Raw genomic sequence first — 26,266 nt, 5'->3', positions numbered from 1 at the left:
AATCCCATTGTGAGGACCCCCACCCTTCTACCCCCATGAGCTCATCTAAACCAAATTACCTCCTAAAGGCTCCACCTTATAATGTCATCACAATGGGGATTATGGCTTTAACATATGAATTTGGGAGGTGTTCACAAACATTTAGTCCATAACATTTTTTACCTGACTGTATCTGTCTGTCACCATTTTTGCCAAATGCAGCAATAGAACAGTAAGTACTTGGACAACCCAGTTTTCTCAAATGGTAATAATCAAATTTTCTATCTAGAAGCTCTATGCCTGACTGTTAAAATGATATGCCCTTCTCATATTTGTTTAAAATACTTTATTATGACCAGTGTCCATATTATACATTAAATTACAAAAATTATCTACTCATAAGTAATAAAATGAAAGAAAATTGTTTTCTGAGCAACTTTTTTTTTAAAGTTTATTTATTTATTTACTTTAAGTAATCTTCATACCCAACGTGGGACTCGAACTCACAGAGTTCTGATGTTCTTCCCACTGAGCCAGCCAGATGCCCCTGTTTATGAGCAACTTTTTTTTTTTTTAAAGATTTTATTTATTTATTTGACAGAGAGAGACAGCCAGCGAGAGAGGGAACACAGGCAGAGGGAGTGGGAGAGGAAGAAGCAGGCTCCCAGCGGAAGAGCCCGATGTGAGGCTCGATCCCAGGACTCTGGGATCACGCCCTGAGCCAAAGGCAGACGCTTAACGACTGAGTCACCCAGGCGCCCCATGAGCAACTTTTAAATGGAAGTGGTTGATGATATTTATAAGTCTTTGCTATAAAAACCTCCCTTCACAAAGTATTTCAGAATGTGTGCCTACGGAGAGTTTCTCAAACTTCACATTTTATTGTCATTTCCCAAATATGTTACACAACTTTCTGTATGCAGACTTCTGATCTCTCAGCTTGGTCTGTTTTCTTTTACAGTCTGTACCTGTTGATACTAAGCCTGTCCTTCAAGAGCAGCTTAACTTCCATCCTTTTTAATCGTGCATATCCTCATGATCCCAGCAAGAATAATCTATTTCCCCCTTTGAATTTTCATAACACTCACTGATTGAATAATATTTAGAACTCATTGTATATTATCTTGCTTTTTAAAATTTTTATACATTTCATGTAAAGTTTCTGAAGAAAAACATTTACATCTTCCTGTGCTTTATAGGAGGCACTAAGGTGCCTTCTACATAGCAGGTCCAAGTCAACAGTTTTTGAAACAGGGAACAAAGGAGTGTGAACTGCATTGGCCTTGTGGGAATCCTGATACTTCCTCATTCTCCTTTGCTTCTCTGTGTGCTCAGCTGAAAGCCCAGCAGAATGGTAGCTTCCTGTTGTTGTCACTTTCCTTGATGTGCATTTCCTCTTGGGAAGCTCACAGTCCTTGCTTGACCTTGAGCATTATTCTAGTTCAACATCAAGTTGCATATATTGATTCACTAGTGGAACACTCATTTAAGATAGGAGCGGACTGTCTGCCCTTCATAGGTTAAAATGTAATCCAGAACATTTTGCAGATAGTAGTAGTCCGACATAGTTGGAAGATCATGCTTTAGAAGTCCTGTTTATGGTGGTATGAAAATTGGCAACTTGCTAAACCTCTTTGAGGCTCTTTCTTCATTTGCAAAAGGTGGGTGGTAAAACCTCTCAGCAGGGTTGTTGCAAGTATTGAATGACACACACATGGAAATTACTTGGCTCATACTGGGTGCTCAAAACAAGTCAGCTGTTTGTTCCATGGATGAACAATTAAAATGATTCTTAGCACAAAATCAAATAGCACTATGAGAAAATCTAACGTGGTGGCTCTATGACCTTGCGTTTTGGAAGTTATGTAGATGGAATATATATGCATTTAATCTTTAGTAGAATTATTTTATCACAGTATCTATTTCATAATCAATTTATCAGAATTTAATCTTTCCTGGTACTGGTTAAATGTTATGCCAGTTCTCTGATAAGAAGATAAAATGATTAAAATCATTGATTTCATGGTACCCCTAGGGGGAAGGCCCTCAGTTTCCTTTCTCTTAAATCATATATTACATTTATTTCAACAACATATAGCCAAAAAATTTGACCGTATTGTATTCTTTTGTATTTTATATGCATTTTATTCTTTTTCAGTGTTTATAGTTACGTATTAATCACTTAGGTAGTCCTAGCTTGTTTTTGGTTTAATGTCAAAACTAGTAATGTTTCAGAATAAGTCAAGGTGAGGGATTGATGGAGGGAACTTTCAAGCGGCGTCGGTTTGGCTTCCTGAGGAGTTTGACTTACTACAAACCCATTCCTTCTACTTACTAGGAATTGAGTTTATTTTCTTATGAATTTGGGCTCAGAGCTCAAGCAAAAACAGAGTTCTGCTGCTGCTCGAATAGACCTTTGGGAAGGAAAGAGATTCTGTTCTGAGCGTTTGTTTATAACAAAATGTCAAGACAGTTATCTACTGGAGACAAACCTCAAGTCTTCTGAGATAGGTGGAGACATCTGCAGGCAAAGAAAATTGCTGCCGAATTCAACAAGGCCACGAAATATTATGGTCCATGCTATCTGTTGTGTATTATTATATATACCTGCCTCACTGACACATGTAAAATATATCTTGAGTGCTTTACATAGTCAAAGCACAGTGCTACATTTATGTATGTATGGTTGGGAAAATGAACATAAAGAAAGCCTGGTCTGTGCCTGTAAGGAGGTTAAATTACCGTGTGTGCATTTGCATGCATATTCGTGTAGTGTAGGGAGAGGTAAATAAGCAAATAAGTGACTGCAGGGTAATAAAGGAGAGAGAGAAAGAGAGAGAGAGGGAGAAATATTCTTTAAATTTGAAAAGGGAGGGGTCACATCTTATTGTAAAGGTATGTTGGCCTCGGGGAGTTACACGCAGATTGGGTGAGTGAGAGCAAGACATGGAAGACTAGGGCCGGGGCACAAAGGCTGGGAAGGAAAGGGTGGAATTGATTTAACTTAATTGTAGATGTGGATGGGAATAAAGTGAATTAAAGCTAAATGCTAGAGTTTGGTATTGTGTCACTTTTAGGCACATTTAACAAAGTGTGATTTAAATTTGTAACTTTAATTGGAAGAGGGAGGGAATCAATTTTCCAACCCTGATTTTCTTGGGTTCTTTAAACCAATCTGGGTTTCTCAGTCTCAGCGCTATTGATATCCTGGACTAGACAATTTCTTTTATGAGGGCTTTTTAGAGGCATCCCTGGTCTCTACTTAGGGTTGGGCCACAATATTTAAGGAAGCACTGGTTCTCAGGGCCACATAAGTTTAATCTTGTGCTTCCATGATCCTAAGAATGGGTGACTTCCTCCTTAAATGTTGAGCCCTAGGCGCTTCCCTTGCCTCACCAGAGTCTAGGACTGCCTCTGTCCCCTAGAAGCCAGTAGCACTTTCCCAGCTGTCATAGCCAAATATGCCTGCAAACAATGGCAGATGTCCCCCTGGGGAACAAAGTGGCCACCAGTTAAGAACCACAGCCATCTAACTAGAATAACTCAGCATATTTCTTTCTCATTGGTAAAATGTCCAGAAGAGCAGCCAGCAGTTTGACCTTTTTCATACTCAAGGTAGCAATTAAATACAGGTGTATTTGGGGCAGCATATGAGTGACTGAAACACCTTTGGTACTCAAACAATACAGGTGTATTTTGCGCAGTGCGAGCATCTGCAGGGAGAGCTGTGGAAAAGAAACTGCTGGGGGCGCCTGGGTGGCTCAGTCAGTTAAGTGTCTACCTTCTGCTCAGGTCCTGATCCACAGCGTGTCCCCTGCTCAGCAGGGAGCCTGCTTCTCCCTCTCCCTCTTCCCCTACCCCACCTCCCACCGCTTCTCATGCTCTCTCTTTCTCTCTCAAATAATAAATAATTTTTTTTTTTTTTAAAAAGAAGAAACTGCTGTGATTAATGGGCTGATGGGCGTTGGCATTAGGAATAGACAAAGGTTTGTAATCTTCGGGTTACCTACATGTGACGAATTCATTCTGTCATTAATAATATACCTGGATATATCTAGGCCTTGGGTGCATTGAAGAGGAATACTTTTGCTGTTAATCTTGGGTTGGCGGTGACAAGATTTCCAGGTACTCTTTCCTGGTCCTTGTACAAAGCTCAAAAATTCTACAATGTGCTTGTACTTTATTTTCTTCCTACAAAATTAGGCAGTCTTCTGGGTTACTAATTCATTATGCCATTTATATTTGTTCTTATCAATTCTGCTCTTCCCTGCTCTCTTTTCTTGGACTTGGGGAAACTGTGGCACTTGGGCAACTGCAGTCTGTATGGTGTGGCTGCTGCTAAGGTTCCAGATTCTTCAGACCCTAGTGGGCTGCTCACGCCATCATACTGCACGATCCCAAAGCCACATCATAGTGCACGCTGTCTGTTTTCCTGGTAAGCGTTAAATAAGAGTGATGTGGTTACTTAATGTTTAGCAGTAGACTTTAGTTCCTAGAATTCCACGAGTCTCTCATCCAGTGATGTGTCAAGGAGCGTGTTGGTTCATATTTTTTCCATCACTTCCTGCAAAAGTTGCTACATGCTCATAACAATAGCAAACTAAGCAACTGAGTTTCACAGCTCGCAGACTTCTGCCAGGCAGGGTCCTGTGTGTTTCATTTGCATTTCTTTCTCAGTAACCCTTAGTGGTGGTGAACAATACATTCCCCATTTAACAGATTTGGGAACTAAACTGAGCGAGGTTCATTAACTTGCCCATAGTCACGTGGTTAGGATCCCTTGATTTCAGGTCTGTCAACTCTGGAGTCTGTGTTACTAAATGTTACTTCTGAGCAGCTTTACATGGCCTTGCAGATTATGCAGGCACAACTCCAGGTGGCCCCATACACATTATGTGCCTTGCGAATGCACTGGGATTATACTGGTAGGTACACGATAAATGCCAAGTGAATTCCAATGCATTTCAGTGTTATTTAGTTTTACATTTTTGTTCCGAATGGTTTCTAGTGAGTAATGGGGCACTAATGTCTCTTCCCTCTCTTCCTCCCTCCTTTCCTTTCTTTCTTTCCCTTTCTTTCTTTCTTTCTTTCTTTCTTTCTTTCTTTCTTTCTTTCTTTCTTTCTTTCTTTCTTCAGGGACAGTGCTTAGCAGTAAATTCATTGAGGAAAGTATGGAATTCAGTTAAAAGATTGTTCCTTGCCTATTGTATTTCCCTGGATTCTAGTGCCGCCGATGCACTGAGAATGAAAGTACCCCTTTAGAACTATTCCTGTAGCTAGTGTTGTGAAAATTGGTAGTGCCACTAGAGTTCTTTTGCTGAAGCCTGAGGCTAGAATATTGTCTTACCATTATTTATTATTGTCATGGAGCCATTAGCTTTTGCCATTAGAAACTATACTTATACTAAAGGTGTTACGGCTGGATGTATGTGCTCCAGATTCTCATTACATGCTGCTGACCTTTCCCTATAAATCTCAGCTTGGAGTTATCAGCTTTCTACTTGTTGGCCCTAATTGGAAAGTTCTCTGCTATATCCAGGTACAAAATGTGCTCTCAGAGCTTGAATTTCTGCCCCTTATTAACATTGCCTTTGTGACTTATTTCCTCCATTCTGTTTCGATTGGCAATCTAGCTGAAACAAATTCCATAGTTTTATATACAAATTGAGCTTATGGTAGAACGCATTACAAATCATGCAGTGCAATAAGTGAGAGAGCACAGTCTAATACTTTTACCATTAGAGAATACTAAAATGTTCTTTACTAATTAATTACTCGCATGCCATTTTTTTTTCACTTAATAATCTAGAAATAATTCCATGAATTTTTCAGCAGTCCTTTTACAGTTTGAAAATCCAAGTGTCAGGTATACAATAGCAGATTTCATGAAGGGTTTCCAGGGAGTTGTTTTATAATTTCTTGAAACCTACCTACGTTTCAGATGGATTCCCATTGGGCAAGATTTGTGTAATCTAAAGATAGTGGAGAAAATGTTTGTGACTTGATTCATGTGTCTACGAGAAAAAAATTTCCCTGAGAGAATCCTTCATATTTCCTATTCAAGTCATTTGTTGAAGCTGGTGGGATTCCCAGTGTTTTATTACCATGTTCCTTGTACAAGGTAGGGATGCTATATATTGTACTTAGAAACTCTTAAACACTCAAACATCCCTGTTACAGGTTATTTACATATATTAATAATGATATACTAGAAATTAGTATTACTCACAAAGATCCACCTTAAGTGGAAACTTAGAAGTATTTGTGTTTTCAGTACAGATTTAAATATTTAAATATTTAAACATTTATTTCACAATCTCAGTTAAATAGCACTTACTTTGAAATAATTGTTTAGGGTATGCTGAATGTGAGTTTTGTTCTTCTTAGGCTTTTATTTATTTTCTATTAAAAACAGATTCAACAATTCAAATGAATGAACTTGAGCTTCATAAGCTCATGAGATAAAATAATCAACACTGTATAGGTTCTAAATTAAGACCTACGTAGAATTATAGGGACCATGGGCAAATTCACCTGGAGAAAATAGGTATGTTAAAAGATAAACTGAGGCACACTAAAAATTTTAAGAGTTCATTTGAGCAAAAATCTATTGAAATTGGGAAGCACCAAACTGCGAGTGGTTACGAGCACTCCATCAACAAAAATGTGGGGAGAGACTATAGAGAAAAGGTGGACACAAAGTAAGGAAATTATTGACTGGTTGTAACTTAAAGCCTAGCTGGCTCTTTTTGATTGGTTGTCTACAGTGTTTTGATTTTGCAACCTTGAGGCATCTACAGGCTGAGATTTCAGTTGGCTTATGTAGGCTGCCATGGCATCAGAGCCACCTCAGTCCAGTGGTCTCCTTGTTTAATGAATTTAACAAGTAGTAGCACATACTTAAGGATATGCATTATGAATTTGATTACGTGAGTTTAAGATGGGAGATTTCAGCTTTCAAGTAGCACCAGACACAATGTATTAATCTAAATTTTATTCACTGAGCATGTAGACTTAATATTTTTCAGACAGTTTGTAGATTATGAGAAAATAATTCCTTATTTTGAATAATTTACAAAATTCTGTTCTATTTCCAATATGGGTCCATACCAGTCAAGTACCACTGACCTCTTTATTCATTTTTTCGTAGAGCAAATGGAGATCATACTAATGGTTAAGAATGGTTAGCTTCAGCCCTTTCAGTATTAAAGAAGAAACTATCAACCAAGTCACACTTTTCAATTGTAAATCTGGTCTCTTCCGGTTTAGTAGAGATTCTGTTTCTCTGTTTTCTCCTTCCTCTTTCTGTTTTAGCATTCCCCTATAAATAGAAATGTATCCTACTCTCATGGCCATTGCCTTTTTTAGTTGCCATTATTTTCCAATCTTGTGTTTCTTATTTTATAGAATTCTAGACAGAGGAAGAATTTTTAATATAAAGCTTTTAACAATACTCTTCTGTTGTCCATTCCAATGGCTTAATAACTCCTTTCTGAAAAAAAAATTAATAGTGCTATGTGTCATACAGGTACTAAGCTGTGTGCAAGTAATACATCATTTTATTCTTTCAATGACCTATGAGCTATTACCATTTAAAAAATGAAGAAATACTGATTTTTAGGAGTTCCCTAAATTTTCCAAATTCACATGTTCATTAGTGGTTGACTAAAGAAACAAACAAACAAACAAAAAAACCCACATCCTGACTCTTAATTTTTAAATAGTCTACAGTTCTTGGATATCTTAGAATTAAATATTTATTGAATTTTTACTCCAGTCCGTGAAGTATAGAAAAACTTTTTTTTTTTTTTACAGGTTCCTAAAAAAAGTGGACCAGAATCTCTGATAGTTCTCTTTTTTAAAATCTCTGATAGTTCTGTTTGCTTATAATTAACACAGGAAATAGGATACCTACTACTTAGGTGAATATCAATTTATAAGAACAGTATAGGTATTTTCATGTGTACTGTTGGGTTATTACATGTTTCTATACCTTTTCTATTAATAATTGATTTGCATTATACCACAGTTATTGATATGATTTGAGTTAGAAAAATTAATTCGTATTTCAGCATCAAATACTGATTTAATACCTTGTAATCCTATCTGGCTTTTAATATATCACTGGTAAGTATCAATTTGGCAATACATACCTGAGCAAACTTTATAACCCTTCTGGTTCATGGGCTTTGACCTTAAAGCCTTTAAAAAAATATGTTGATTTATTTTCCAAAGATTCTTAGCAATTCTAAGACTTGATTCAGGAGTTGAAAGCTGATTTTTCATAATGGTCTTGTAATTGTTACCGTCAGTCTTTGGTTTTATCATTCCCTATTCTGAAAATTAGTTTTTATTTTGCTCCATCAGTTTTTGTTTGATACAAAACAGTGTTGCTGTGCCAGTCTTGTTTCTTTTCTCATATTGTTTTTACAGCTATTACTGTTTATAAGCAATAAAGCAAACGCAAAACAACCTAAAAGTACAGCACAAAACTCTGCAATAGCAAGGGAGTTGAAATCATGCTGTATAACCAAAATGATGTATCAAAAAGCAGTATTGCCAATAAGGAATGGTAGCCATTTTCACTGGATCGTTCTCTTCAATAGACTTATGATTCACATCTCTACTTAGAGCCACGTCAACAGCCTGGTGACCTATATTTCAGCCTTGTGCCAAATTTAAGTGGTTGTAGGGAAACCCAGGAATCTTGCTAGAAACCTAGGAGACATTGGACTTGTATGTTAAAACAACATTGGACTGGAGACATTGGACTCATATGTTAAAACAACATTTGTGATTAATTTTTTGTTTTCAATATTTAACTTTTGGGGGTAATTTCATGATTTCAACGTATACATTTGATTTAAATTTTGGTGAATGTCCCTTTTTTGTCATTTGAAATGAAATCTTACGTGAACTTGAGCTCTGCATTCTGACAGAAAAAAAATTCTTTAGAATTTTATTTTTCTAAACATTGTGATCATTATTTTTGTTTGCTACAAGAAATTAAATGACTGAGATTCTGAAAAAAAAATGTAGTGCTTTCCCTAAAATAATCTTGTATTCTATCTACCCAGATAACAGGAGGATCCATGCCATCATTGGCTACTAAAACTATTTGTCATGCCAAGTTCTTGCAATTGTGTAGGATTTTTTTTTCAATGATATTTTTATTTTTTACCATTTGATTGACAGATATGATGAAAGTCACTGGTGGCCCCTATTAAAAACAAGTGCTGCCATGTATTAGCAACTGAAAATACTCACCTTTCATCTTGACAATCTAAAAACGAGCCTAATATTCTAAATGTCTTTTCCAATTTTTTTTTAAAGATTTTATTTATTTATTTAACATAGAGACAGCCAGCGAGAGAGGGAACATAAGCAGGGGGAGTGGGAGAGGAAGAAGCAGGCTCCCAGCGGAGGAGCCTGATGTGGGGCTCGATCCCAGAATGCTGGGATCACGCCCTGAGCCGAAGGCAGAAGCTTAACGACTGCGCTACCCAGGCGCCCCTACCAATTTTTGTTTTTTTAATTTTAAAAGGGAATATTTTGGTGCTCAGTCCAAGTTCTCTCAGGAACCTTTAAACTAATATAGTACCAGTTTTTTGAGAGGACTTGCATGTATGAAAAATGACTTGTATGGGCAAACTGAGAAGTCTAATGTGGTTTCTAGCTAAACAAAACATGGAGGGCAACATCTGTATAGAAATTCTTTTTTCAGTTTATGTATATATACACTTACACATAACATATGCACATATATATTATTTGAAACCATCTTATATAAACTTTGTAAGCTTGAATTTCTCTGTCTATAAATTGGAGATGTGAAGGCTGCCAGGATGCATTGTAATGAGAACTATGGAAAACATACAAAGTATTTATCTAGGTAAATCTATCCTACCCCCACCTCCTCCCTCACAGAGGCCTTCCCTACTCAACTAGCTCAAGGAGCCATTTCCCCCACTCTTTTACTTAGTATAACACAATCCTTTTAATTTGTATCCCCTGCTAAGGCAGAGACGTGTATTCATTTGCCCCCAAATTCTCCTTAGTGAGTCTTTTATATAACATGCATTCACTCATTCATTCATTCAAAAATATTTCTTAGAACTTACTTTTATTGAGGTGGGGAAGTGTGATGAAAAATTGAAGGCCCTGCCTTGATGGGACATAAAACCTGTTGTTGTATTAATAAGTAAATTTCTTTTCTGATGGGCCCAAATTTATTTTATAATTGTGCAATGGTTTCTAGGGCTGTTATTATATATGTATCAGAATGGAAATAAAATTAGTCTTGTTTTATTTTTTCAAAATGTCTTTATAATATTTTTACTTTTGCATTCAAGGGAGTCGTCTTCGAGTGCGTATTTCTGACTTGGAGACAATAAGTAAACCTTACGGATATCCCTTGTTCTTACTTTCTCCCTTTGAAACGAGAGAGCCAATTGCCAAGCTTTTCTATAACTTAGGGCTTAATGAACCGTTATCAGTTGTGCCTGCCAGTGTGTGTCAGTTTCTCTTTAGAGAGAGCATTTGTGGTCTTTCCTAGATATCACTAATACGACAGTTTAGAATTTGTGTTTGGTGGGGAAATGTACAGTAATGCTAATACTCTGCCATTTTGGAATCTCATACTGTGTCCATGTGACCCAAAACACTGAATAAAATATAAGAAAACAGATGTTTCCTAATATTGCCTTATATGGTGTTGTGAGAAAAATGCGTTTACAGATTTAAAAAAAAATTATGATGTTAATTCCTCTTAAACACAATCTAAAACAAACCCTTTCCCACTCATTTTTATGCTGGAGACATCTTTGTGAACTGATATAACAAACGAGTTTTTTTTTTTTTAATTTAAATTCAATTAGCCAACATATAGTACATCATCAGTTTTTGATATAATGTTTGGTGCTTTGTTAGTTGCATATAACACGCAGTGCTCATCACATCACGTGCCTGCCTTAGTGCCCATCACCCAGTTACCCCATCCCCCCACCTTCCTTTCTACAACCCTCAGTTTGTTTCCCGGAGTCAAGAGTCTCATATGGTTTGTCTCCCTCTCTGATTTCTTCCCCTTCAGTTTCCCCCTATACCTCTATTGTCCTCTGCACTATTCCTTATGTTCCACATGTGAATGAAACTATATGATAATTGTCTTTCTCTGCTTGACTTGTTTCACTTAGCATAATCCCCTTCAGTTCCATCCCTGTCGATGTAAATGATAGATATTCATCTTTCTGATGGCTGAGTAGTATTCAATTGTATATATGAACCACATCTTCTTTATCTGTTGACAGACATCTAAGCTCTTCCCACAGTTTGGCTAACAAAAGCGTTTCAAAGTAAATTTGTTGTCTTAGTGGCTGCTACATGAATAGATGATTATTTGTTGCAGTGCTTCCTACTGGCCCTCAGGCCTGGAACACCCTTCTCCTTGTCCTTGTATCCCCTTGTTTCCTCTTTATCTTCTAAGAACCATTGCTTTCCAGGATTCTGTTCTTGTCCATCACTTTCTCTAGGCTAGTTAGTTATCCCTTCTCTGCTTTCATAAAGCCACACACATAGTTATTTCACTTACCACGTTTTTCATAACTATTTGTAAGTTTGCATCCCTAATTAGACTGTGAGCTCTTTGATACTAGAGACCATACTGTGTTCCTCTTTGTAACTCTGTAATCTAATGTAGTATCTGGCATATAGATTTTGCTAGTCCGTTTGTGCTACTATATCAAAATTCCATAGACTGGGAGGCTTATAAACAACAGACGTTTATTTCTTACAGTTCTGGAGGCTGAAAGTCTGAGATCAGGGTGCCAGCGTGGTCAGATGGAGGCCCTCTTCTGGGTCATGGATTTCGTGTTGTATCGTCAAATGGTGGGAAAGACAAGGCAGCTCTAGAGCCTCTTTTAAGGCACTAATCCCATTCCTAGTCACCTCCCAAAGACCACACGTTTTAATACCATTCACTTAGACATTGGGTTTTCAACATATGAATTTTGGGGGACACAAACATTCAGACCAGAGCATAGATGGTACTCCATGTATGTCCATGAATGAATAAATAAATGCTAAGACTTTCGATTGGATCTGATTCTTCATTCAGAGGAAAGAGCCTGGAAGAACGTACGGGCCAGAAGGGAGAACACAATTGAAGGAAGATTTGCTTTTTCCACTATGATAGTGGTCAAGGTTATGCAATATAGGGGTAATAATGAAATGAAAATTGATTGAGAAAGAACATGCAGTCTAGGTCAGAGAACTGAACTAACCATGAATTAAGATTGTGGTTATGGAGACCCATTGAGAGAGATTCCAAATAGTTGTGAAGGATTTGGAAATAGTGTACAGAATAACAAATGGTGAAATTCAATTGAAAGTAGCTTATTTAAACACCTTGTAATAATTGGGAAAATAGGCATGAAGGTATTGGAAAATTCCTTTTAGTGCCATAAATTATGGATGAATTATCACTGCCAACATATGCTCAAAATAGATTTATTTTGTCAATTTCACAAAGCCTGGGGATAATTTGTATTAATATAATTCACTTAAAAGCTATACGAAATATCAGTAACTGATATTACCTACCACATTAAGGCCTTGCTCTGTGCCATGGACTGTGCTGCATACTTTTGTATGCATTATCTTTAATACTTAACTCCAGTGCAAAACAGAGGGTTAATGAGTTCAATCTACTTGCCTTTATCACACACCTATTAAATACCAGCTCTGCTATTAAATCCATCCCATTAGAATTGAAAGTCTGTGCTTTGTTACAGTACAGCACACTCTGTCCCAATAAGTGTCTGGCATATGTATACATTTTCAGCCTGAGTTTAGAGTGACAAGCATAAATGTATATAAATTTAGTTATCTCTTACATGGTCACCATTCATTCATTCATTCATTCATCAAACATGTATTGGTTGGTCCTCTGGGCACTGTGCTAGGTACCTCATATACAATGCTTCCACATGCCCTTGTGGAATTTATAGTGGAAGAGAATGACGTTAGAAACACAAATAACTGTGTAACAACAATTTTGATAAAGGCTATGAAGAAAAATATAAAGCCTTTTATTAAGTAGATTACAGAGCAGGATTCTCATGTACTTACTTTCCTGTGGGCAAATGTAATTAGATTTATAATATAGCTTACTGTAACCCAAGAAGATGCTTAAAATAGCTTTAGATAAGTTGTACCGCACCAGCGTAATCAAGCTGAACAGTTTGAAAACATTGGTCTTCCAGCAGCCTTTCCATAGCACAGAGGGAATTTTGGTGAATGGAAGAAAATTGTGTTACACGATCGGGTTTTGAAAGTTTACCAAATGTCAAATCTGTATTCCAGCATGGGAAGGTGACTTTGAAACTGTCTCAAAAATGACCTACATCTGTTCACAAAAAAAAGCATAAATATCCATGGAGACAATTATTATACTGACCTTTAAAGAGTAGTATCTATCCTGCTGCAACTCTGAACATGTGGGTTTTATACTAAAATATTGAGAGTATTCATTTAGTTTGAATATTTGGCCTCATATATTGCTCACATTTGGCATAACATCTAAAGAGCAGTAAAGCCAGGAGGATTTATGTCATATAGGACTTAATAAAGCTGGATGGCCAAAATAAAACAAACAATTAAACAACCAAAAAAAAAAAATGCAAACAAAGCAAAGCAAAACAATGTGAAACATGGCCAGATGTTAATAACACTGAGACCCTGTCTTTATTGCAGTTCAAGGTTATAAAACCCTAAATTTCAGTTTCAGAAGTTACCTTAGGGCTGTATTGTGATGATATTATAACTAACTGGTAGTTAAGAAATTTGTGAAAATTGCAGAAAAATCTAAATCGGTGATCTCTGTTTATTTGATTTTTGATTTCCTCTCCAACAAACATGTGTGTTGTAGCTTGACTTCTTTTTCCGCCCTCCCCTTTTCAACTCGCTTCATAAACAGATGGAAAACTGGTAATTTCCTGACAGTTGGAGATATTTTCGTAATTATCTGCAAATTTGAAAGGCTTAAGACTCGATTTCTTAGCTGTCAGGGAGCAGTTGAAATGCTTTTCATGAAATAAGTGTAAATGTATTGGAAGATAGAAGTTAAGCAAGAAACCTGATATCATAATTGAAAGTCATTATCATCTATCAACTCCAGATATTGTGGGGCTTTCTTATTATCACCTTTGCTGGGAGTTTTTTATCCTGCCAATACTTCTCATTATCCTCTCCCTTATGTCTTTCTTATGCACCACTCTCACAGAGGAGGAACTCTTAACTTGGGTCTTGAGGAATAAATAGGAGCTTGCCTAACAAGAGTGAGAAGGTTCCTCAATAGGCATTAATGCTGACTAAAGTAGTAAAGACACAAAGATGTGACACAGTATGGGAATGAGCTGGAAACTGAAATTAATTCAGTGTATATAGTGCAAGGGAAGAAGTGGCATTACAGGAGACTAGAGGGGGGTTAGATCAGATGGCAAAACCTTCAAAGATCAAGAAGAAATGATCACCTATCAGGTGAAGGCAGGTGGGAATGAGTAAAGGACTAATTGGCATACAGGAATGTGTACAGACAAGAGCAAGACTTTCTGAGACTTTATGCCTTGTCTGATGGCCTTTTCTGAGAATAAGAAGCCAGATGGACCACAGATGATGACTGGGGGTGGTTAGGGAACTTGAGGAGACAGGAGGATGTATAGAACTAGAGTGGAAAGAAAAGGGAAATGCCAACAGGTGTGAGGAAACCTTATTGGAGAGGCATTGAGGAGCATGCTGAAATTGAAATGTATAGTGACATCAGTCTACACGGTTAATCCATTTTTTCCTAGTTCTACTCAGCATTATAGTCACAAGGCCCATTCTGAGTTTGGAATTTTCAGGCTCCTTGTTGCAGGAAGACAAAGGCATGATGATGTTAATATTTACTAAGTATTTATAATATGCTAGGAATTATACTTAGTACATTATATATGTTGTCATGTTCATTACCTTCTTTCCTATGAGGTATAAGTGTTATCCCCATTTTTAAAAAACAAATTGAGGATCCAGTTAAGTAACTTTCCCAAGGTATTTTACCAATAAATAGCAGAATTGGGATTTGAATGGAGATCAACATTGCAGCTGAACAGAAAAGAAATGGAGGTTAGAAAAGGACTAAGAGTTTGGGAGAAGACGTCAGTGTTAAGGGAGTGGAAAATTTTAAGGATTGATGGAAATAACATTTTTAAGGTTGCACGAAAGATAAGAAACTAATTGAGTAGACTTTTAATGTTTCAGACTCCAGTGGTAGAGGCATTCAGCTTGGCTATTAGGTTTAAGTTAGAAGGGAGTTACTAAAATGAGAGTGGGAGTGGAGGTCATGAATTCTCTGGAGAAGATATTGATCGTGGTGCAAGGGTATTGATTATGCATATTGATTATGCTGGAACTTTAGAGTGAAAAGAAATGGGTTTTGAAGAAATGACCTGAAAGCCGATGAGTCTTCGTATTCAGGGTAATACAGCTTGGTGAAAGGAACTTAATTGAAGAAAGATTTCCTTGTATAAGTTAAAAAAGAAATGATATAAAAGCCACAAAATGGAACTAGGAATTTGCTGAGCCTGTGTTCTGGATTTGATGATATGGATATGTATTCAAGGGTACTACTACCTGTACGCTGTGAGTCAGGTCTTCAAGGAGAAAAGAATGTGGGGGGACAACACAGTGTCCATGTTAGGAATAAGAAAGTTTGTTTATTTAAAAAAAAATGGGAGAAAAAAGAGGGAGCTCAAGAAGATATGGTGGAAAATGTTAGGAAGGACTTCAAGAGGATGTGGTAGGGTGGAGAGCATAAACCTGATGGGAAAAAATACCTAGCCCCGGGAATGTGAGATCAAGATAGAGGATTAGTGATTAGAGGAACAGTTCATTTAGAGCTTGTGAGTGATGAGACCAGAGGCACCAGTGGAATTTGATGGCTTCAAATTTGTAAATGGAACTTTGATATAAAGGTATTTTGCTTTTTTGATTCCAAATAGTGCCATGACTTGACTTCAACCACATTAACATATGAACTAAGTGGAGGGGGTGCTGTCTAAAGTTCTCTAGGTGCTGGGCTGATCCTTGCTGGTCAGTTCAATATAAGAGTTGGATAAAATTAATTGGATTTATACCTCTGGTTTGTGATCTTGCTCAATAGAATTTTATCTAAAAAAATCCTAAACCTGATATTAGTACATATTTTGTAGACATATCTTTGTAATATTTCACTTGCTCAAAGCATTACACTGTATTGTTTTAATAGTTAGTGTTTAGGATTTATATGTCATCATCTTTTGATTATGAGAACAGATGCCTAATTAATGATATTAATTTCCATTGCTATTTTTAAAAACAACATAGTCTCTTAGCTCTGTGGCAACTATAATACAAATTAAGAATTTTAAATTGGCTCTATCTATACATTTCCTTGTTCCACAATGCATGAAAAGGGAAGGTGGCTTATATAAAATAAAACAGCCATGACACTGTCACATGAATTTTCTCATAAAATTCATCAAAGTTTAGCACTGGATGTGTTTTTACACACCACATAGTTTGACCATCCCTTGGTGACTGGTGCAAGCATTCAGGATCTTTTCATGAAAAGTACGTCTTCTAACTGTACGGTAATTGTGGAAAGAAAGAGTTGGAGCAAGTTTGAAGTTGGAATATTGGCTCCTGCTCCTAAAATTGTGTAACCCTGAAAACTTGGCTTCTCTAAGCCGAGTGTTTCCCGCTCTGTAAAATGCGGTTATAAGTATTATCAAAGAATAATTGAGAGGATCGGAGCAGTCCATTTAACTTTTAAATACCTGTGATTATCAGAGGTTATATTTACATGGAACAAAAATCTCTGTGTAGTTTTCTAACTCATGTGTTGTACTTCAGCTTCCTGGAATAACATTGGGAAGCTGGAAATTATTTTAAAACAAAGTTTCACATTTAGTCAATTCTGATGTTTGTGGAGCAGTCTGGGTTTGACAGCTTAGTAATAATGGTTTACTTTCCCCAGAGATAACTATTGAATATCCAACTAAGGCCAGGCAAAACTATGTGGGAATCCCCGGGCCAAAACTGGTCACTAGAGGAGTCCCATGTGTCCCAGGTACAGTCTGATTTAATGTCCATGCTATGCTCAGGTGTAGGCCGGGAGCAGCCAGTGGAAAGTGTGGACTCCGCAAATCCAGCAATGGATTTCAGAGCTCAGCAGCTTGGGACCTTGGTCGATTACATTTCCTCTAGTTGAAGGTTTTGAGGCACATTAAGAGGACCATACCATATTTGTCCACCCTACTAAAATGTAGAAATAATATTGCTAAAGGCTCTGGCGCAATTTGCTTCATAGAGTGAAAGATAAATGTAAATTTGGCCGTCAGGGAGACAGCAACTAAGCAGCTAATAGAAGCTCCTATATGTTTGTCTCTCTTCGCATTTCCGATGTAAGCCTCCCTCGCAGCCACCCCCACCTCATCATAGAAAGATACTTGGTGACACATTAACAAGACAGGATCATGAAGATACGCTTCTGCAATGTGTTTTGGGTTTGTCCCTCTTCATGGTTAATTTTCAGTACAATACTAAAGAAATTATATTTGTTACCATTCGATTTTCTTTCATGTTTGACTTCCTCAATTAGAAGGGAGGACGATTTATATCTCCATAACAAAGATACATGAATGAGATTAGTGCATTCAGGGTTTTTTTTGTTGTTGTTTATGTTCTGCAACAAAAACCTTTTGTTTCAATGTTTTCTCACTTTGTGTTCATCCTGAGATGGTATAAGGCATTTCCTTAGATTCTACTCATATGATTTTATTACACTTGTTTAGAGATTCTCGATTATACTGCTTATGAAGGTGTGCAATAGAACGTCTTGAAGTTGGCCATGAAAAGGGCTACATAGAGTGGCTGTAACTACTGTTTCCGTAGTTGTATGTAACAAGGTTTGGGCGAATCTGTGTCCTTTGACTTTCAAAGATCACCTGTGGTGGTTGTGTCAACTTTAAACAGTGGATTTGTTTTGGGATATCTAAGAGTATGACTTGGTGCCGCATGCCAGTCATTGAAGCAAAAGGAATGTTACTCGTTAGCTTTGCCATAATGTCCTCACTGTTCTCCAACCTTGGGTCTGTCAGCCACTTATCAGCTGATGTGATTTTACATTTTTCCCTTGATCATTGATAACTTACTTTAAGTTCTCCTTTAAGTGTTTGCCATTTGCTTCCAAAACAAACATGTGTTCTGGGCTTGTGAGGAAAAGAAGGGAGAAGGAGATTTAAAGGAAAATAATAGAAGGGTTCTCAGTTATTTTTGGCTTTATTACTAATGCTAACTACTGTCATAAAGTATGGAGCTATGATTGAGGGACTAATGAATAATTCATTTGAATAATTTTTTCTTAAGCCCTAATGAACACTGACTGTTTATAAACATAAATGGATGATGCTGCAAGTTTAAGGGGAAGACTGTCTCCTAGGAGAAGAGGATTACATGCTGTTTCTTTTGAAAGTTTGAGTGTGGATTTATATAGTGTTAAATATTCCTTTTAGCTTTACTATGTTTTCCAAAACAGTTCCTTATTTTGGGGGGAATTCTTGTCTATTGTGTCAAATATATCAATAAAATTACCTATTTCAGCTAATATACTTTTTCATTTTTATCACTGTAGGTAATAACCAACCATGTATAAAAATGAATAATTTCTCTCCCCTACATCATACACTTGGCCCTTTTAATAAATACTTGATAAAAATGTATCTTATTTATGTCTTAATTAAATTTTTTTCACAAGTTAGAAAAGATTGTGAACCTTAGGTAATGATTTTAGTTGCAATGAAAATTCCTGTCAGTTAATTGTGAGACAACCATGCAGCAGACATAGAACTTTATGACACCACGAGGTATTTAAATAGCAATATTGAAATAGCTGCTGGTTCTTTCTAAAAGGTATGGCCATTTAAATCACCTAAGTAATGGCCTCTGGAATTACAGGATTAAAAATGCCATATTTTTTCCTACTTGATAGTTGGATAAGAGATTGGACATTAACATAACCTTCCAAAGGCTTAGAGATTCCTGTTTATTGTTGTTGTTTTCTTTGCTTCCTCTTCTTATCTGTGTTTATTTTCAGCAGAATGGATCAAGCAATTTCTCTTGGCTTCTAACCATGAAATACACCTAAACTTTAGGTATTGTTTTTATATTCAGGGGACTGTAAAATAAGGGTTTGTTTTTTTCAATTTGTAAAAGCCTTTGTAAAACTTACCTGTGATATAGACTTGCATGTTTCAGAAGGTCTTATTTCATAACTTTTGTACAAGGTGAAGAGTACTCAGAAGGTCAAAGAGCATGCCAAAACAAATAGAAAATGTTTTATTTCATATTAACTACCTCTCTTTAAAAAATATGTAGAAGATGGGTAGGAGAAGGAAGGGAAGAATGAAGGGAGGGTAAACAGAAGGGGGAATGAACCATGAGAGACTGTGGACTCTGGGAAAAAACTGAGGGCTTCAGGGGGGTGGTGGGGGACTAGGATAGGCCGGTGATGGGTATTAAGGAGGGCACATATTGCATGGTGCACTGGGTGTTATACGCAAATGATGAATCATAGAACATTACATCAAAAACTAAGAATATACTGTATGGTGACTAACATAACATAATAAAAAATTATTTAAATAAAATAAATAAAATAAAATAAAAAAATATGTAATGGATATGATCATATAACTGTCAAATTAGTCCTTTTGTTTTTTCCTTATCAGCCACAAACACATACTTTGAAGGTTTGTTTCTGTTTTTTTTCTTAGAAAAGTGCACATTAAAGCAAATGAGAAAACTTTTACTGTCTTGCATATCAAAACACTGTAAATTAAAATTAACTCTGATATCTAATGTTTTAGAATAAAATCAGAGAATTTCTAAACTCACATTCTTTTTTGGGAGGGACGGGGGTGTTACCACCTTGAGATTATGACCTGAGCCAAAATCAAGAGTCTGACACTTAAGCAACTAAGCCACTGCAGTGCCACTAAACTCACGTAGTTTTAATAGGTTTATAGTTGAAAAACGAAGAACAGAAAAAAAAAATCCTTATTTCATCATTTTATCTCATGTGAGAATCAAAATATGAGAGACATTGCTTAGGCATGGGGTAAGGAATGTAATTACTGCAGGCAAAAGTGGATTGTAGCAAATAGTACCAATATATCATTGTATCTATAAATGCAGTGAATTCAAAATTATATACTTCAGTGGTAGTCACTGAAGTCAGAAAGAAAATTAATTGTAGTAGGATGTTATGTCCTTAGATATGTTAACTTTATCATATAAATTTTATTTATTATGGTATGATAATGCTAGTACTTTTATAAAATGTATTCTAATATTGATTCTAAATTTAAATGGATTTAATTGTCACTGCAAGGAAATTCTTTGCAGGTAGAATTGACAAGCTTTCATGTGATATTTACTAAAGGAGACAATTACATGTCCCTAGTCTGCTTATTTATAGTCTTGGAACTTAACACAATAAGCAGATTGACTGCCAATCTCAAATTCCTTCCATTTTAGACTATAATGTCACAGTTCTCTGGTGAAATTAGGTAACAATACTAGTGCTGTCCAAATGACACTGTATTTCCTCCATTCTTTCCTCTTAGTCTTTTCTCCTGTGAAGTATATTTAAATAATCTTTAAAAAATTTTGATGATCTTAATTTATTGTTAGAGCTTAGAAATCTTACTCCTGCTTTAATTTTTTTAATTAATAAATTTAATGTAAATAGAGTTTTCATGTATTTATGTAACAATTTCATATTATTGCCTTATAAACAGACATATACATACGCTTATACATTATCCTACCAGAAGTAGAGGGAAGAGTCTCCCAAAAATTAAAAACAGGTGTTGTTTTGAAATCCCAAATACATTGGACTGAAGTGAATCTCTTTGATGTTTTTGTAGGAACTCCTTATCACTTTGGGAAACAGGATTTGAGACAGAAAATGCAAAGGCGGGGCACAAACAACAGTTTTGATGTAGGACTCGTGGTGATGTGAAGTAATTTAATTAACTCTGTCCATATCCAGAGAGGGCCTTTAAAGAAAATCTTGGAGATTTAGGGAAGTTTCAGCCAGTGCAATAGAATGCTACATTGCTAAGTCTTTCAGAGATGGAGTTGGATACCTTTTTCGTTTTTTTTTTTTTGAAACGTGCATCTCAACAGTTAGTTGGTTATTCTCAGATTCTTTTAGGAGTCACTCTTCAGATGTGATGCTTTCCTGTGAAAACTTAGACGTGGGAATCTTGGAAACCAAAGGACTCCAGGATTCTCTGCTGACAGAATTTGTGAGCCGCCTCAATGTGTCTAGTTAACGCCAAGTCACACTGCTTGTGGAATTGGTGGATCTTAATGTGAATGGGAATATTGACTTGGCTGGTGTTTAAATCTGTTTTTAAACTAGAACGGATTTTAAAGTTGGCACTAATAGCCTTTAGTCCTTCTATGACTCCATATTCAGTGTAATCTCAGTCAAGAGATTAAGCTTCAGTTTCTCTGTGTATAAAAGAGAGCTGGATGTAAACCCTTCCTCCGTCAGAAGAATATTTTAAAGGTAATAAATGATAAATTTCAATAGTAATAAGCATTATGTTACTATTACTAATGTGAATGCTGGTTTTAAAATAAATGTGGAGACTATAGGTGATGTAGTTTTTTGCATGTTTTTTTTGATTAGGTTTGGTGGGGTCCAGAGCCAACAGCCAAGAAAGCTTGAGGTGTCTTTGGTGCAAAATGGTGGTTTTATTAAAGATTTAAAAAAAAAAAATATTTGTCAGAGAGAGAGAGCGCACAAGCAGGGGGACAGCAGGCAGAGGGAGAAGCGGGTTCCCCGCTGAGCAAGGAGCCTGATGTGGGACTCGATCCCAGGACCCTGGGATCATGACCTGAGCTGAAGGTGGACACTTAACCGACTAAGCCATCCAGGCATCCCAAAATGGTGGTTTTATTAAAGAACGGGTACAGGACCTATGGGCAGAAAGAGATGCTGTCCCAGGATTATGAGGAGTAGCTGATTATATACTTTGGGGTTGGGGGAAATAAAGATAAGGGAAGTTCCAAAAGGATTTTTGTATGCTAAAGAAGATTCAGGGATATAGGAGGCCTTGCTATCATCAAACTGAGGTTGTTTTTGTGTCTAGCAAGGCATTAACATTAAGACAGGTAGGAGCTTCCTGGAGGAACATTATACTCTGCCTGCCTCAAGAATTTGTCCACGGGATGCAGGTTATAAAGACATTTAATTTTAACTACATTTCCTTCTGCCTTTGTTTCCCACATCATAGGTACATTTATTTATTTTTGGAACCCTTTAAAAATAACTATAATTTGAACAAAAATAACGATATTGAGTTTCTTATATTTGTATTTTATTTGTATAAGGCTTTCTGACTTACAGAGAGTGTCCACACTCGTGGTTTAATCTAATTTGGTTCTTGATACAGTCCTGGTGTAGAGCAGGTCAGGTGTTACTACCCCACCGTGTAGAGGAGGAAACCGGTGCTCAGCACTGAGTCAAGACTCATAAATTGTTCAGAGAGATAATTTGAAATCAGATGTTCTTGTAACCAATAACTCTTTTCAGAATTATATTTAATTGGCCAAATTTCCTTTTGAATTTGGATTGCTAGCTATTTTTAGTTGTATTGTTAGAGGAACGTGATAAATTTACAAAGCCGTGTCAGCGGTTTATCACGAACAGTTCCTAGACCAACTTATGGTCTTCTGCCTCAAGTTCACGCACTAATCACAGTATGTCCGTGTGGTAGACAGAATCATGGCTCCCACATCCTACTCCTCACACCCTATGGAAATGTTACTTGGTGAGGGAGAAGTTAGGGTGCTAATTGGATGACCTTGAGATTATCCTTGATTATATGCCTGGACCCAACGTCATCACCAGGGCCTGATAACTGAAGGAGAAATGGCAGCATGTAAAGGACTTCAGATGGCATTGTCGGTTCGGAGTTGAAGGAATGCAGCCACAGGCCATGGAATATGGGTGACTTTTAGAAGCTGGAAAAGGCAAGGAAACTGATGCTCCCCTTGGCCTCCCACTGACACCTTGATTTTAGCCCAGGAAGACTTCTGACCTTCAGAGCTATAAGATAAATAAATTTATGTTGTTTTATGCCACTAAGCTTGTAGTTGTTTATTACAATAACTATAGAAAACTAATACAGGCTGACACTGCAACTGTAGGGGAAGCCTGAGAGTAGAGGGAGTTATGCCAGGGTGCCATTAGGTCAACCATGGGAGGGATTTGCTCCGTTGATTTGTTAAGTTTTGTCCCATACTGAGCGTCTCATCTTTGAGGCAGGTTATAGTACGTCCTACGGTTCCTTTGAGATACATGGTTTGCTAAGGGGACTGGCTGTGCCTGTGTGTTCCTTATTAGTTAAATGCACAGATTATGGATCCTGAGTAGATGAGTTCAAATCCTGGCCTTGATTCTTACTAACTCTAATCTGCTTAAGCATCACTTCTTTCATCTGTGAAATGAGAAGAGTAAAGAGCATCTTTTTCATAGGGCTGCTGTGGGAATTAGCCGTGTTAATTTATGTTAGGTACTTAGAAGGGTACTTAGCACACAGTAGGGGCTATATAAGGATTACCTGCTGTTATTATTATTACTTTTATTCCTTAAATATTATACTCTCTAGAGTCATACTTTATTTTCGGGTACAATCAGGAAAGTGTCCAAAACTTCAGGGTGAATGCCTTTGGGGTAGAGTCATTTTAATGCAACTAAATTCTCTCAACTTCATAACTTGCTATTTAAGGTAATTTTTAAAATCTCTTGTACTTTTTTTTTTTAAAGATTTTATTTATTTATTTGACAGAGAGACAGCCAGCGAGAGAGGGAACACAAGCAGGGGGAGTGGGAGAGGAAGAAGCAGGCTCATAGTGTAGGAGCCTGATGTGGGGCTCGATCCCAGAACGCTGGGATCACGCCCTGAGCCGAAGGCAGACGCTTAACGACTGCGCCACCCAGGCGCCCCTCTCTTGTACTTTTAAGTAACTCTTTTCCTTGTCTGTTCTCATTATCACTAACAGGTGGATGGAGCAAATTTTGCATATTCTATAATAATTCACTTCATTTAATTCATGTGTATTTCAATTTTACCTGTCATCTAGTGTCTTTAGGTTTGTTTGTATGTCACTGTTTCAGCATGCACACTTCTTGGTTCTAGGAAAAGTATGCAGCACCCTGTAAAAAGAGGTCCTAGATTAAAAAAAAAAAAGTACTTTGCAAGTGAGAAACTAGTCTGGACGTTGAATTTTCAGACATTCCGTTAAGAGAGGAGCCTTAGAAGTAGATGGCTAGAAATTGCTACTTCTGTCGTGACGTTCTATGTGTGTGGCAGGGGTGTGCTGGGTCTTCTTTAGGCCCGACGGCATATATTGGATCAGCCTTTTGACTTTGGCCATAGCAGCTATATTCCAGGGTACAATATATTAATTAATTCAGCCAACATGTGTCATGCACCTCTCAATGTCAACAGATGAATGAAGTCTGTTCAAGGCTTCCCTCGTACGGTGGGGAAGAACCAGTGATCCCAGAAATACCAGAGTCCTAGTGGTGGAGTTAGGCTGGATGTGAGATCTACTCACTTGGTCTGGCTACCTACACACAAGGCCGGTAGGAACATGCCGTGATTTCTTAAATAGTTTGTGACCATGCGTTGTTCTTATGGAATAACGTATCTCTGCTTGTTTTTTTTTTTTTTTTAACTCCTCAGGTTTTCTCTAGCAATTGGATATTTAAAAACCACAGGCCAGTTAAGTATGTGGTTTAGAAACAGACACGGAGAATCACATGTGTTCTTTTAGTTAAATATTTCTATTTTTCTTAGTGGTGCCCTTTAGTCAGTGCTTTCAACCTCTATTTTACAGCCTCATTCCTCCCACACTTCACTAAATCGCATCTCATTTGCCTGGCTACAGCTAAAAAATCACAGAAAATTAGGAGGGGCTATCCCCAAGGCCCTCAATTGTGTGGAAACGGGTAGGTCACTGTGTGGCCTCAGAGAAACTTTTGAACACCGAAACTACAAAGGATATCACTCTTTCTTGCCTCTGTTTTAACTTAAATCCACAGTTGACAGGGGGTGGCAGAAAAGAACAAATTATTTGAACAAAAAAGTCACTGGAATTAATGTCAGTGGAAGGATTCAAGTAAATTATATACCAAATACCTTGTCATGTTTTCTTTACTTCTATATGCCTTTCTACCTTGATGCCACATCCACAGATCAGTAGGGAGGTAAACTGAGCATGCCTGACAATATTCTCCCTATTAGACATTCCCCTAAGTCACTCACTGTCTCCTCATCTCCATCATCCACATATACAAACCGTGGATTCTGCGGGTTAATGTCAATGGTGATGACCAATAATTGGGCTTTTCTTTCAGGCAGGATGGCCAGATTTTTTTTTTTAAAGGATAGGGAAAGTGTTTTTTTTTTTTTTTAAAGATTTTATTTATTTATTTGACAGAGAGAGACAGCCAGCGAGAGAGGGAACACAAGCAGGGGGAGTGGGAGAGGAAGAAGCAGGCTCATAGTGGAAGAGCCTGATGTGGGGCTCGATCCCAGAACGCCGGGATCACGCCCTGAGCCAAAGGCAGACGCTTAACGACTGCGCCACCCAGGCGCCCCAGGATGGCCAGATTTATATACTCTTGGCAGTGTCTTAAACCTAGGGAAAATTTTAAATTAAGTATTTAGTCTTCTCCATTCATGGTATGGTCCAGAAGTAATAAATTGTGAGTTCCTGCTATGAGCAACTCAGTCACATTTGCTAATGTGTCCATGGAAAATCTGGTGAATAATGAATCTATTGGTTTCAGATACAGGGGAGCACATTTCTATGATATTGTTCTGATTATCAAATCCTAACATTTCTTAACAGCCTTCTGATGTTGTGACAGATGCCTTGAGTAAGTAGTTTTACGATTTTGGTTCTTACCTTTAGTGTATGTGAATGTATGTAGCAATGAGTTAAATTATACAAGAACTACAGTATATGACAACTCTAATAATACTTTGTATCTCTATTTTAGCTTTAATAATTCGGGCTTGTTAACTGTATATTAATCTGTCTTCATTCATGGAAGAGTGACTATTTGAGAAAAGAGAACTTGTCTTATTTATCTTGGCATCCCTACTATTCCTAACACACTAGCTTT

The 26,266-nt window shown here is 37.1% G+C and overlaps 1 protein-coding gene across 6 annotated transcripts in view; it reads left to right on the top strand.

Moving 5' to 3' along the window:
- SLC16A7 (solute carrier family 16 member 7) overlaps positions 1 to 26,266 on the top strand; it is a 162,911-nt gene that overhangs the window by 26,855 nt on the left and 109,790 nt on the right. The gene's annotated exons all lie outside the window — the stretch shown is intronic.

The sequence above is a fragment of the Ursus americanus genome, chromosome 17 (genome assembly GCF_024610735.1).
Source record: "Ursus americanus isolate L20-20 chromosome 17, mUrsAme1.1.p, whole genome shotgun sequence".
Classification (NCBI taxonomy): domain Eukaryota; kingdom Metazoa; phylum Chordata; class Mammalia; order Carnivora; family Ursidae; genus Ursus; species Ursus americanus.
This window is presented reverse-complemented; position numbering and strand designations above follow the sequence as displayed.